Here is a 12,500-nt window from a genome sequence, read left to right as displayed (position 1 = left end):
GCGGTTTTTTGCCGCCCCGGCTGACGCAGTTCGGACTTGGCACTTTTCGGCTGTGCCTGGCTGGCGGCCCACTCACTCGATCGCCATGTCTGTTTGCCACAGTTTTCCCGGTGGTGCCGCACCCGGGCTCGCCCCGGCAGACGCGTTTTTTTTTTTCTTTCGCCCCGGCTGACGCAGTTTTCGCGCCGCCCCGGCTGACGCGGTTTCGTGCCGCCCCGGCAGACGCGGTTTTTTGCGCCGCCCCGGCTGACGCGGTTTTTGCCGCCCCGGCTGACGCAGTTCGGACTTAGCACTTTTTGGCTGAGCCTGGCTGGTGGCCCACTCACTCGATCGCCATGTCTGTTAGCCACAGTTTTCCCGGTGGTGCCGCACCCGGGCTCGCCCCGGCTGACGCAGTTTTCGCGCCGCCCCGGCTGACGCGGTTTCGTGCCGCCCCGGCAGACGCGGTTTTCGCGCCGCCCCGGCTGACGCGGTTTTTGCCGCCCCGGCTGACGCAGTTCGGACTTAGCACTTTTCGGCTGTGCCTGGCTGGCGGCCCACTCACTCGATCGCCATGTCTGTTTGCCACAGTTTTCCCGGTGGTGCCGCACCCGGGCTCGCCCCGGCTGACGCAGTTTTCGCGCCGCCCCGGCTGACGCGGTTTCGTGCCGCCCCGGCAGACGCGGTTTTCGCGCCGCCCCGGCTGACGCGGTTTCGTGCCGCCCCGGCAGACGCGGTTTTTTGCCGCCCCAGCTGACGCAGTTCGGACTTAGCACTTTTTGGCTGAGCCTTGCTGGCGGCCCACTCACTCGATCGCCATGTCTGTTTGCCACAGTTTTCCCGGTGGTGCCGCACCCGGGCTCGCCCCGGCAGACGCGTTTTTTTTTTTCTTTCGCCCCGGCTGACGCAGTTTTCGCGCCGCCCCGGCAGACGCGGTTTTCGCGCCGCCCCGGCAGACGCGGTTTTTTGCGCCGCCCCGGCTGACGCGGTTTTTTGCCGCCCCGGCTGACGCAGTTCGGACTTGGCACTTTTTGGCTGAGCCTGGCTGGCGGCCCACTCACTCGATCGCCATGTCTGTTTGCCACAGTTTTCCCGGTGGTGCCGCACCCGGGCTCGCCCCGGCTGACGCAGTTTTCGCGCCGCCCCGGCAGACGCGGTTTCGTGCCGCCCCGGCAGACGCGGTTTTTTGCGCCGCCCCGGCTGACGCGGTTTTTTGCCGCCCCGGCTGACACGGTTCGGACTTTGCACTTTTCGGCTGTGCCTGGCTGGCGGCCCACTCACTCGATCGCCATGTCTGTTTGCCACAGTTTTCCCGGTGGTGCCGCACCCGGGCTCGCCCCGGCAGACGCGTTTTTTTTTTTTTTTCTTTCGCCCCGGCTGACGCAGTTTTCGCGCCGCCCCGGCTGACGCGGTTTCGTGCCGCCCCGGCAGACGCGGTTTTTTGCGCCGCCCCGGCTGACGTGGTTTTTGCCGCCCCGGCTGACGCAGTTCGGACTTTGCACTTTTTGGCTGAGCCTGGCTGGCGGCCCACTCACTCGATCGCCATGTCTGTTTGCCACAGTTTTCCCGGTGGTGCCGCACCCGGGCTCGCCCCGGCAGACGCGTTTTTTTTTTTTCCTTCGCCCCGGCAGACGTGGTTCCCCCCCCCCCTCCGTCTTTCTTTTTGTTTTTTTTTTTCGCCGCGGCTGAAGTGGATTTTTCGGTGCCTCGACGCCCCGGTAGTCGCGGTTTTTCCGTTTCCGCACGGCCCCGGCTGACGCTGCTCGGTCACAGTCGCCTTTTGTGGTGATTGCAGACTTCTTGAGCGCGGGTGTTTTTTTTTTTTGTTGTTGTTGTTGTTTTATTACGCATTCGCTCCAGCAGACGCTGTTTAGACTTTTTGTTTCCTCTTTTATCCTGCGACGAGGTGACGAGGTTTATTCGGTGCCCCGCCGCCCCGGCTGAAGTGATTTTTCCTGTCCCGTGCCGCCCCGGCTGACGCGGTTGGGACTTCGCGTTTGTTCGGCCGCCACGGGTTTTGGCGCACTCGCTCGGTTGCTTGTTGTTGCCACTTGTTGCGAACCCAGGTTTCTTGAGCGAGCGCGGGCGTTTTTTCTTCCTTTCTTTCTTTGTTCTATGTGTTAGCGAATCGGCCTTTAATATCACACGAGGACTCACAACCAACAATTTTCAGTTTGAAGTGTAAAAAATCTGCACGTGTTGACGTAACTGACTTGCCCCGTACCCTTGAGTACATCCATGAAGTTCTCGTAGTACTACTAAATCGCATTATTCCAAGTGGAGAAATTCCCATAAACTTGCAAACCTCTACACGAAAATCGGTGCGCGTGATAAAGTTGAAAATTATCGTCCGATATCAAATGTGCCTTCTATAACACAAATTCTAGGAAAAAAAAAAAAAAAAACACTTGTTCGCCGTTTTCTGCGCCGTGACTGGCAGCACTCCGGCGAAGCGAAACGGGGTCGATTCGAGCACGATATCGGCGTCTTTCGACGTGCTCGCCGGCGACCGTCGCACGAGTACGTCGCACGAGCGCGTCTGCCGGGGCGCCGTTTGCGAAGCCGACGCAAAAGTGGGAACCGCCGCTCGGATGATCGCCGCTTTCGGCAGAGTGAGTGTTGGCACTCCGGGGAAGCGAAACAGCGTGAATGCGCCCACGAAATCGGCGTATTTTGAAGTGCCCGCCGGCGACCGTCGCACGAGTACGGTAAACCGCGTCAGCCGGGGCGTAGTTCGGGACGCCGACGAAAAAGTGGGAAGCGCAACTCGGATCTTCGCCGTTTTTGCAGGAGTGAGTGGCGGCCCTCCTGCGAGACCAAGAAGCATCGATTCGTGCACGAATTCGGCGCCTTTCGACGTGATCGCCGGCGACCGTCGCTCGAGTAGGGCAAACCGCGTCTGCCGGGGCGGGCTTCGGGACGCCGATGCGAAAGTGGGAAACGCTGCTCGGATGTTCGCCGTTTTTGGCCGAGTGAGTGCTGGCACACGGGCGAAGCCAAACGGGGCCGATTACGGCACGATATCGGCGTCTTTCGACGTGCCCGCCGGCGACCGTCGCACGAGTACGGTAAACCGCGTCAGCCCGGGCGGAGTTCGGGACGCCGATGCGAAAGTGGAGAACGCCGCTCGGATCTTCGCCGTTTTTGGAGGAGTGAGTGGCGGCACTCCGGAGAAGCCAGGGAGCGCCAATTAGCGCACGATATCGGCGTCTTTCGACGCGCTCGCCGGCGACCGTCGCACGAGTAGGGCAAACCGCGTCTGCCGGGGCGGGGTTTACGACGCCGACGCAAAAGTGGGAACCGCCGCTCGGATGTTGGCCGTTTTTGGCAGAGTGAGTGCTGGCACTCCGGCGACGCGAAAGAGCGCGAATGCGCCCACGAAAGTGGCGTATTTGGACGTGCGTGACGGCGACCGCTGCAGGAGTACGAAAAACCACGTCAGCCGGGGCGAGCGACACACGGCGGTCTGGGTGCTTATCGCTGCTATTATAGGGGCACCCCGGCAGACGCAGAAAAAAAAAAAAAATTTTCGACCTTCTTTTTTGCTGGTCGAGCTCGGGTAACCCAGGTCGCAATGGGAGCCGCGCACGAAAGCGGCGTCGCGAGACGCGTTCGCGGTCGCTAGTCGCACGAGCTCGGCAACCGCGTCAGCCGGCGCGGAGTTCGGGATGCCGACGGCTAAGTGGGTACCGCTGCTCGGATGTTCGCCGTTTTTGGCCGAGTGAGTGCTGGCACTCCGGTGAAGCCAAGGAGCGCCAATTCGTGCACGATATCGGCGTCTTTCGACGTGCCCGCCGGCCACCGCCGCACGAGTACGGCAAACCGCGTCTGCCGGGGCGGGGTTCGCGACGCGTACGCAATAGTGGGAACCGTCGCTCGGATGTTCGTCGTCTTTGGCCGAGCGAGTGCTGGCACTCCGGCGAAGCGAAACGGGGCCGATTCGGGCACGATATCGGCGTATTTCGACGTGCTCGCCGGCGACCGTCGCACGAGTACGGCAAAGCGCGTCTGCCGGGGCGAGGTTTGCGACGCCGACGAAAAAGTGGGAAGCGCCGCTCGGATCTTCGCCGTTTTTGCAGGAGTGAGTGGCGGCCCTCCTGCGAGACCAAGAAGCATCGACTCGCGCACGATATCGGTGTCTTTCGACGTGCCCGCCGGCCACCGCCGCACGAGTACGGCAAACCGCGTATGCCGGGGCGGGGTTGGCGACGCCGACGCAAAAGTGGGAACCGCCACTAGGATGTTCGCCGTTTTTGGCAGAGTGAGTGCTGGCACTCCGGCGAAGCGAAAGAGCGCGAATGCGCCCACGAAAGTGGCGTGTTTGGACGTGCTTGACGACGACCACCGCAGGAAAACGAAAAACCACGTCAGCCGGGGCGAGCGACCCATGGCGGTCTGGGTGCTTATCGCTGCTATTATAGGGGCACCCCGGCAGACGCAAAAAAAAAAAAAAAAATTTTTTCGACATTCTTTTTTGCTCGTCGACCTCGGGTGACCCAGGTCGCAGTGGGAGCCGCGCACGAAAGCGGCGTCGCGAGACGGCTTCGCGGTCGCTAGTCGCACGAGCTCGGCAACCGCGTCTGCCGGGGCGGAGTTCGGGACGCCGACGGCTAAGTGGGAACCGCCGCTCGGATGTTCGCCGTTTGTGGCCGAGTGAGTGCTGGCACTCCGGCGAAGCCAAACGGGGCCGATTCCGGCACGATATCGGCGTCTTTCTACGTGCTCGCCGGCGACCGTCGCACGAGTACGGCAAAGTGCGTCTGCCGGGGCGGGGTTTGCGACGCGTACGCAATAGTGAGAACCGTCGCTCGGATGTTCGTCGTCTTTCGCCGAGCCAGTGCTGGCAATCCGGCGAAGCCGAACGGAGCCGATTCGGGCACGATATCGGCGTCTTTCCACGTGCTCGCCGGCGACCGTCGCACGAGTACGGTAAACCGCGTCAGCCGGGGCGGAGTTCGGGACGCCGATGCGAAAGTGGGAAGCGCCGCTCGGATCTTCGCCGTTTTTGGAGGAGTCAGTGGCGGCACTCCGGTGAAGCCAAGGTGCGCCAATTCGCGCACGATATCGGCGTCTTTCGACGTGCCCGCCGGCCACCGTCGCACGAGTACGGCAAACCTCGTCTGCCGGGGCGGGGTTTGCGACGCCGACGCAAAAGTGGGAACCGCCGCTCGGATGTTCGCCGTTTTTGGCAGAGTGAGTGCTGGCACTCCGGCGAAGCGAAAGAGCGCGAATGCGCCCACGAAAGTGGCGTGTTTGGACGTGCTTGACGACGACCACCGCAGGAAAACGAAAAACCACGTCAGCCGGGGCGAGCGACCCATGGCGGTCTGGGTGCTTATCGCTGCTATTATAGGGGCACCCCGGCAGACGCAAAAAAAAAAAAAATTTTTTTCGACATTCTTTTTTGCTCGTCGACCTCGGGTGACCCAGGTCGCAGTGGGAGCCGCGCACGAAAGCGGCGTCGCGAGACGGCTTCGCGGTCGCTAGTCGCACGAGCTCGGCAACCGCGTCTGCCGGGGCGGAGTTCGGGACGCCGACGGCTAAGTGGGAACCGCCGCTCGGATGTTCGCCGTTTGTGGCCGAGTGAGTGCTGGCACTCCGGCGAAGCCAAACGGGGCCGATTCCGGCACGATATCGGCGTCTTTCTACGTGCTCGCCGGCGACCGTCGCACGAGTACGGCAAAGTGCGTCTGCCGGGGCGGGGTTTGCGACGCGTACGCAATAGTGAGAACCGTCGCTCGGATGTTCGTCGTCTTTCGCCGAGCCAGTGCTGGCACTCCGGCGAAGCCGAACGGAGCCGATTCGGGCACGATATCGGCGTCTTTCCACGTGCTCGCCGGCGACCGTCGCACGAGTACGGTAAACCGCGTCAGCCGGGGCGGAGTTCGGGACGCCGATGCGAAAGTGGGAAGCGCCGCTCGGATCTTCGCCGTTTTTGGAGGAGTCAGTGGCGGCACTCCGGTGAAGCCAAGGTGCGCCAATTCGCGCACGATATCGGCGTCTTTCGACGTGCCCGCCGGCCACCGTCGCACGAGTACGGCAAACCTCGTCTGCCGGGGCGGGGTTTGCGACGCCGACGCAAAAGTGGGAACCGCCGCTCGGATGTTCGCCGTTTTTGGCAGAGTGAGTGCTGGCACTCCGGCGAAGCGAAAGAGCGTGAATGCGCCCACGAAAGTAGCGTATTTGGACGTGCTTGACGGCGACCGCCGCAGGAGTACGAAAAACCACGTCAGCCGGGGCGAGCGACCCACGGCGGTCTGGGTGCTTATCGCTGCTATTATAGGGGCACCCCGGCAGACGCAGAAAGAAAAAAAAAAATGGGGACATGGCGTGCGTCACCGTGCGGCTTCGCAGCGTTGCCGAAGTCGCCGAGCCCTTCGACTGAGCCGAACGGCGGACAGGGAACGTTGGTCGGCCGTTCTAACCTGTCGGTGCCACGCCGAGACGTCGTTAAGGAAAACCGCGTCGTGGGCCTCTACGACGCCGTCGAGTCGTTGTACGTTTGGTGTCCAGCGTGTCGGCGGCGAGTAGCGGACACGTCGTTCACGACTTCGGTCTTTCGCAGTCGACGCGAACTTGCGGAGAGTCGTGGTGCCTCACGTTTTCGGCAGAAACCGCGGCGGAATTTTCCCGTGCGTGCGCGCACGACCTCGGTGCTGTGCCGTCAGCGTAGTGTTGCACAAACTCGTGGCCTACCCAAGGTGCGGTACGTTTGCGGCCGTATCCTCGGTGGGAATTTCGTGAGTAGGGTCGCAAATTCTACGACCTCGGCGGGTTTGAGAGCGACGTAGACTTGTGGCACGCTCAACATGCCACACGTTTCGGGGCACACCCGCGGTGAAATTTTCTCGAGTACGCTCGTATTAGGGCCCAAGGAGGTCTGGGTACTTATCGCTGCTATTATGTGGGGGTTCTCGTGAGCGGCGTACGCGAAAGCGACCGGGTGTCTGATATGCGGCGGGCTTCGGCCTCGTCAAGCGTGTCCTCGGGTCTGCTCCAGGGGAATCCACGGCAGTCGTCTGCAGCCTCATCCGCTTGATGCGTTAGGGGCTGGTTGTCGGACGGTGCCGTTTTACCACGATATCGAGGTGTGTTCTGTGTCGTCCTCGGGCGATTCAGATGCGAAAGCGCCGAAGACGCGGGCGTGACCCGTCGTCTGGCGGCTTTGCAGTCTCGGCTCCGTTGCTAGTTCCGGCCGGTCCACCGACAGTGCAGCGGGCTTGGGCAACCCGCACGGCGCGACCGAGTCGATGCAACGAAAAAGAGCGAGCATGAACGTGCTTCTTGCCGCACGGCTCCCACTCGTCTTTCGGGAAGGTTGTGCCGTAGCGAGCTCGAACGCCGTCATCTCGGAGTGCAAAATAAGCGTGTTGGGGCGCCTGAAGGTGGCCTCCGCCGCACACAGACTGCGTCCGGCCCGCCGAGGGCGAGGACGGACGCGCAGTCGAACGATTACCTGGTTGATCCTGCCAGTAATCATATGCTTGTCTCAAAGATTAAGCCATGCATGTCTAAGTACATGCCGAAATAAGGCGAAACCGCGAATGGCTCATTAAATCAGTTATGGTTCCTTAGATCGTTTCTTCCTACTTGGATAACTGTGGCAATTCTAGAGCTAATACATGCAGTGAGCCTGGAGCCCTTTGGGTAACGGGTGCTTTTATTAGACCAAGATCGATCGGGTTTCGGCCCGTATTGTGTGGTGACTCTGGATAACTTTGTGCTGATCGCATGGCCACGAGCCGGCGACGTTTCTTTCAAGTGTCTGCCTTATCAACTTTCGATGGTAGGTTACTTGCTTACCATGGTTGTTACGGGTAACGGAGAATCAGGGTTCGATTCCGGAGAGGGAGCCTGAGAAACGGCTACCACATCCAAGGAAGGCAGCAGGCGCGCAAATTACCCACTCCCGGCACGGGGAGGTAGTGACGAAAAATAACAATACGGGACTCTTTTGAGGCCCCGTAATTGAAATGAGTACACTCTAAATCCTTTAACGAGGATCAATTGGAGGGCAAGTCTGGTGCCAGCAGCCGCGGTAATTCCAGCTCCAATAGCGTATACTAAAGCTGCTGCGGTTAAAAAGCTCGTAGTTGGATCTCAGTTCCAGACGAGTAGTGCATCTACCCGATGCGACGGCTCGGACTGAACATCATGCCGGTTCTTTCTTGGTGCACTTCATTGTGTGCCTCGAGATGGCCGGTGCTTTTACTTTGAAAAAATTAGAGTGCTCAACGCAGGCGAGTCGCCTGAATAAACTTGCATGGAATAATAGAACAAGACCTCGTTTCTGTTCTGTTGGTTTTTGGAATACGAGGTAATGATTAAGAGGGACGGACGGGGGCATTCGTATTGCGGCGCTAGAGGTGAAATTCTTGGACCGTCGCAAGACGAACTACTGCGAAAGCATTTGCCAAGAATGTTTTCATTGATCAAGAACGAAAGTCAGAGGTTCGAAGGCGATCAGATACCGCCCTAGTTCTGACCATAAACGATGCCAACCAGCGATCCGCCTGAGTTACTCAAATGACTCGGCGGGCAGCTTCCGGGAAACCAAAGTATTTGGGTTCCGGGGGAAGTATGGTTGCAAAGCTGAAACTTAAAGGAATTGACGGAAGGGCACCACCAGGAGTGGAGCCTGCGGCTTAATTTGACTCAACACGGGAAAACTTACCCGGCCCGGACACTGGGAGGATTGACAGATTGAGAGCTCTTTCTTGATTCGGTGGATGGTGGTGCATGGCCGTTCTTAGTTGGTGGAGCGATTTGTCTGGTTAATTCCGATAACGAACGAGACTCTAGCCTATTAAATAGGTGCGGGGTTCCCAGCACCTTACAACCTTCTTAGAGGGACAAGCGGCTCCTAGCCGCACGAAACAGAGCAATAACAGGTCTGTGATGCCCTTAGATGTCCGGGGCCGCACGCGCGCTACACTGAAGGAAGCAGCGTGTCTTTATCCCTGTCTGAAAAGACTGGGTAACCCGTGGAACTTCTTTCGTGATTGGGATAGGGGCTTGCAATTGTTCCCCTTGAACGAGGAATTCCCAGTAAGCGCGAGTCATAAGCTCGCGTTGATTACGTCCCTGCCCTTTGTACACACCGCCCGTCGCTACTACCGATTGAATGATTTAGTGAGGTCTTCGGACCGATGTCCGGCGCGGCCTTTCGGTTGCGCCGGTCTGTTGGAAAGATGACCAAACTTGATCATTTAGAGGAAGTAAAAGTCGTAACAAGGTTTCCGTAGGTGAACCTGCGGAAGGATCATTAACGGATTGTGAAGGGTGAGCGCCTCAGCTGCGTCTGCGCCCGACACTTTCTGCCGCTGACCCCGTTTGGACGCGGGGTCGGCTTTTCCCCACGGGGCTGCCTGAATGTGGAGCGGCACCCCGTGACAAATTGTTGCGCCCAGCGGACGCCAACACCGCGACCTTGGACGGTCGGCCAGGTGGCGGACGCGGGTACAAACGGCGCAACGCACTCATAGGTCGGCTTTCGACCCGCCACTGCACCGTGGCTCGAAGCGCTCGAAATGCGCGACCCGACCGCTGCGGGACCGCCTAGTACTGTAAACAGGAGCGGCGGAGCGCGAACGGCGAGTCGTGGTTACGTCGGTAGAAGGCGAGGCTGCGCGTTCCCGAAACGCCAGCCGAGTGCCCTCCCGACCGTTCGAGCGTGCAAGAACGAGACCCGACAATCGCGCGGCGACTGCCAAGTACGAGAGGAACGGCACAAGCGTCGGCGGTCGGTCAAGGAACTGGCGATGTGACGGGTCCGCTGTGCACCAGTGCATACCGTCCCGCCGTCCGCGGCAAGCGCCTCCGCGTCCTCGGGTGACGGAGGCTGCCGGTCGGTTCTTGCAGGCGAGGGATCTCGCTGGCACCGGTTCGCGTTGACGCGCGGCCGGTCATGGCACGGCGATGCGACGGCCGAGGTGCGCAGTACTCGATGGAGGAACCGCACGCTCCGATGACCGTCCCGCCCTCCGCGGCGTATGCGTACCGACCGTAATGGTTGCAGCAGCGCCGGCCGGCTTTTGAATTCGCCACACGAAACACGGTGCGAGATCGCGGTTAGGGGAGCGTCGACGTTGCCAGGCGTTTTGCTTGCTGCCGAGGGAAAGGCGGCACGGCCACGTCGCGCTCGTCGCGATTAGCGGGTCTGCGCGCTTTGGGAAGGTGCCGCAACGACTTGCCGAAAGAGGAAGCACGGAAGAACGAGGGACTTGGACGTCCCGACAATTGAACGCACTTGCGGCCAGGCCCTTGCTGGCTTCGTTCTTCCGCCTCGAGTAGGCTCGTACGCGGCTCCGGCGCCGAAAGTGGTCCTTGGCACCGACTTCGGTGGACGTGGGAAGTGCCGCGCAAGTACGGCGCGCCTGGCTCCACCTGTTGGCTAAAGTAGGCAGCCGGATCGGCATTTTGGTGTGCGGTGGCAAACCGTGGATGCGAAAAAAGCTTGTGCGATTTCGTGGAACAAAAAGCGGGGGTCCCCCTTTTTATGCGGAGGAGACCGACCCGCCCGCCGTGGTGAACCGCGACGCCACGGTAAAAACGGGAGAGGCTTGTCGATGGGACCGTGCATCCCGCGCTCCACGGAGGCCGGGAGGCGGCCGCCCGAGGAAATGTGTAGCCGTCGAGGCCCGCATCTGCGTGCACTCTTATCCAAATGGGTGTACCGCAGGCATTTTCTGGTTAGGCGGGCCAATGAGAGCGAGCACACAACGATACCTACGGGTCCGGCTTGGAGAACCGGCTTCGACGCCTCCCGAGTATTTATAGAGGGGTGGACCACGAAAGCACTCGCAAGTAGCGGAAGCGAAACGCCGTCCGAAACACACCGTTTGCTCGATTTGCGGCAGCCGAAAAAGGCGCGGCAGAGTTTTGGAGTCCAAGCGTGCGCTGAAAAGCGCCCTTCTTGGCCACTGTTTGGCCGAGTGCCAGAAACGTTTGGTTTTGACTGTACGGAATTGAACAAACACTTTTTCACGACTCTAAGCGGTGGATCACTCGGTTCTCGGGTCGATGAAGAACGCAGCCAGCTGCGAGACTTGGTGTGAATTGCAGGACACACTGAGCACTGATTCTTTGAACGCACATTGCGGCCTTGGGTCTTCCCTTGGCTTCGTCTGTCTGAGGGTCGGATCACATATCAAGAGAGCCTTCGGCGCACAAGGGAACGTGAGCCGTCGACTCGTTTTGACCGCGTCGGCAACACGGACAGCACGCTGAACACCTCACAGCGAGCGCCAACAGCGGCCACTCAAGGGCGAGACGGTGGCGACCGTCGTGCCAGAGCCCAACCGAAACGGGGGCGACCGACTGCATTGAGGATGTGGCACCTCGTTGAGACCGCCGCAGGACTTCGAGTCGGAAGGAAGCCTGCAGGGAAAGTGCGGTCGAGGTTGCGTACTCCTCTCTGCGACCGGGCGCGCAAGAGCTGCGAGAGCCACGGACGCGCAACTTTAACGCACGGTAAACACGAGGAGCGAAAGCCGGCCAGCAAAGCTTCTCCAGCCGTGCGCAAAGTGCGCGAGATCGCAGCCTTGCGTTGCGCTTGTTGCCCTCGAAGTAAGCAGGGTGTCCCGTAGACCGGGCGCTCGAACACGCTGCGGGGCCGTGCCTCCTCCAGGCTTTGCCGCGCGAACAGGGAACGTTCGCGCGCAAAGCGCAGGGAGGTGAGGAGGCTGCGCCCGACGTTTGCGGTTCGCTGCGTACGCGGTTGATGCGGAGAGCACGGCGCGACGACTTGCCGCGAAGCGGAAAAAGTCTCCCGCACGAGTTGGCGAAACGTTGGCGAAGCTTAAGGCGTTCTCGTCGTAGTCCGCCGTCGGTCTAAGTGCTTCGCAGTTCCCGTCCCGTTCAAAAAACTGGGCCACTCCAGTTGGGGCGGGGGCGACGCTACACGAGACGATGCCTCTCGCCAGGCTGCGTGGCTGCCCTTGCGGCGGCGGCGACTGGCCTCGGCGGTGTTTGGGCTTTCGACACGGTCGTTTATCACGCAACTGCTCGGACGACGCACGCGCGCAGCGGAATGCCGCTTGCCAGCCTTGTGAAGATGTGACCCTGTACAGGGTTGCGGGCGCACTTGGTAGGGCGTCGTACTCGGTTCGCGATGGGTTTACGAACGTGTCCCGTCACTTCCACGTCACACCGGTTGTGCGCCGCACGCGTGCAGCGGGGAAGCCGATTGCCAGCCTTGTGAAGAAGTGGCCCTGTACAGGGTTGCGGGCGCACTTGGTAGGGCGAGCGCACGCGGTCGTGCAGGAAGTTGATGGAAGCGAATGTATCCGCTGTCGACCTCAGATCAGGCGAGACAACCCGCTGAATTTAAGCATATCACTAAGCGGAGGAAAAGAAACCAACAGGGATTCCCCGAGTAGCTGCGAGCGAAACGGGACCGAGCCCAGCACCGAATCCCCCGTCCTTGCAGGCGGTCGGGAAATGTGGTGTATGGGAGGCGACGTTCTCGGGTGTTTGCGACGGTGCAAGTCCCCCTGACAGGGGCTTGTCCCAGAGTGGGT

The 12,500-nt window shown here is 60.6% G+C and overlaps 3 non-coding genes across 3 annotated transcripts in view; all 3 read left to right on the top strand.

The window, feature by feature from the left end:
• The first annotated feature begins 7,432 nt into the window (after window positions 1–7,432).
• On the top strand, window positions 7,433–9,247 carry LOC142792242 (small subunit ribosomal RNA). The gene has a single exon (XR_012890771.1). It is a non-coding gene; the product is annotated as a small subunit ribosomal RNA (ribosomal RNA).
• A 1,719-nt stretch (window positions 9,248–10,966) lies between these two features.
• LOC142792226 (5.8S ribosomal RNA) lies at window positions 10,967–11,119 on the top strand. The gene has a single exon (XR_012890755.1). It is a non-coding gene; the product is annotated as a 5.8S ribosomal RNA (ribosomal RNA).
• A 1,154-nt stretch (window positions 11,120–12,273) lies between these two features.
• The window catches only part of LOC142792247 (large subunit ribosomal RNA), a 3,958-nt gene continuing 3,731 nt past the window's right edge, over window positions 12,274–12,500 (top strand). The window contains exon 1 of the ribosomal RNA XR_012890776.1: window positions 12,274–12,500. This exon is cut by the window's right edge and continues 3,731 nt beyond it. This is a non-coding gene — a ribosomal RNA (large subunit ribosomal RNA).

Source organism: Rhipicephalus microplus, unplaced genomic scaffold, assembly GCF_043290135.1.
Source record: "Rhipicephalus microplus isolate Deutch F79 unplaced genomic scaffold, USDA_Rmic scaffold_208, whole genome shotgun sequence".
NCBI lineage: Eukaryota > Metazoa > Arthropoda > Arachnida > Ixodida > Ixodidae > Rhipicephalus > Rhipicephalus microplus.
Note: the sequence above shows the minus strand (reverse complement) of the source record. Positions and strands in the feature narration are given on the sequence as shown.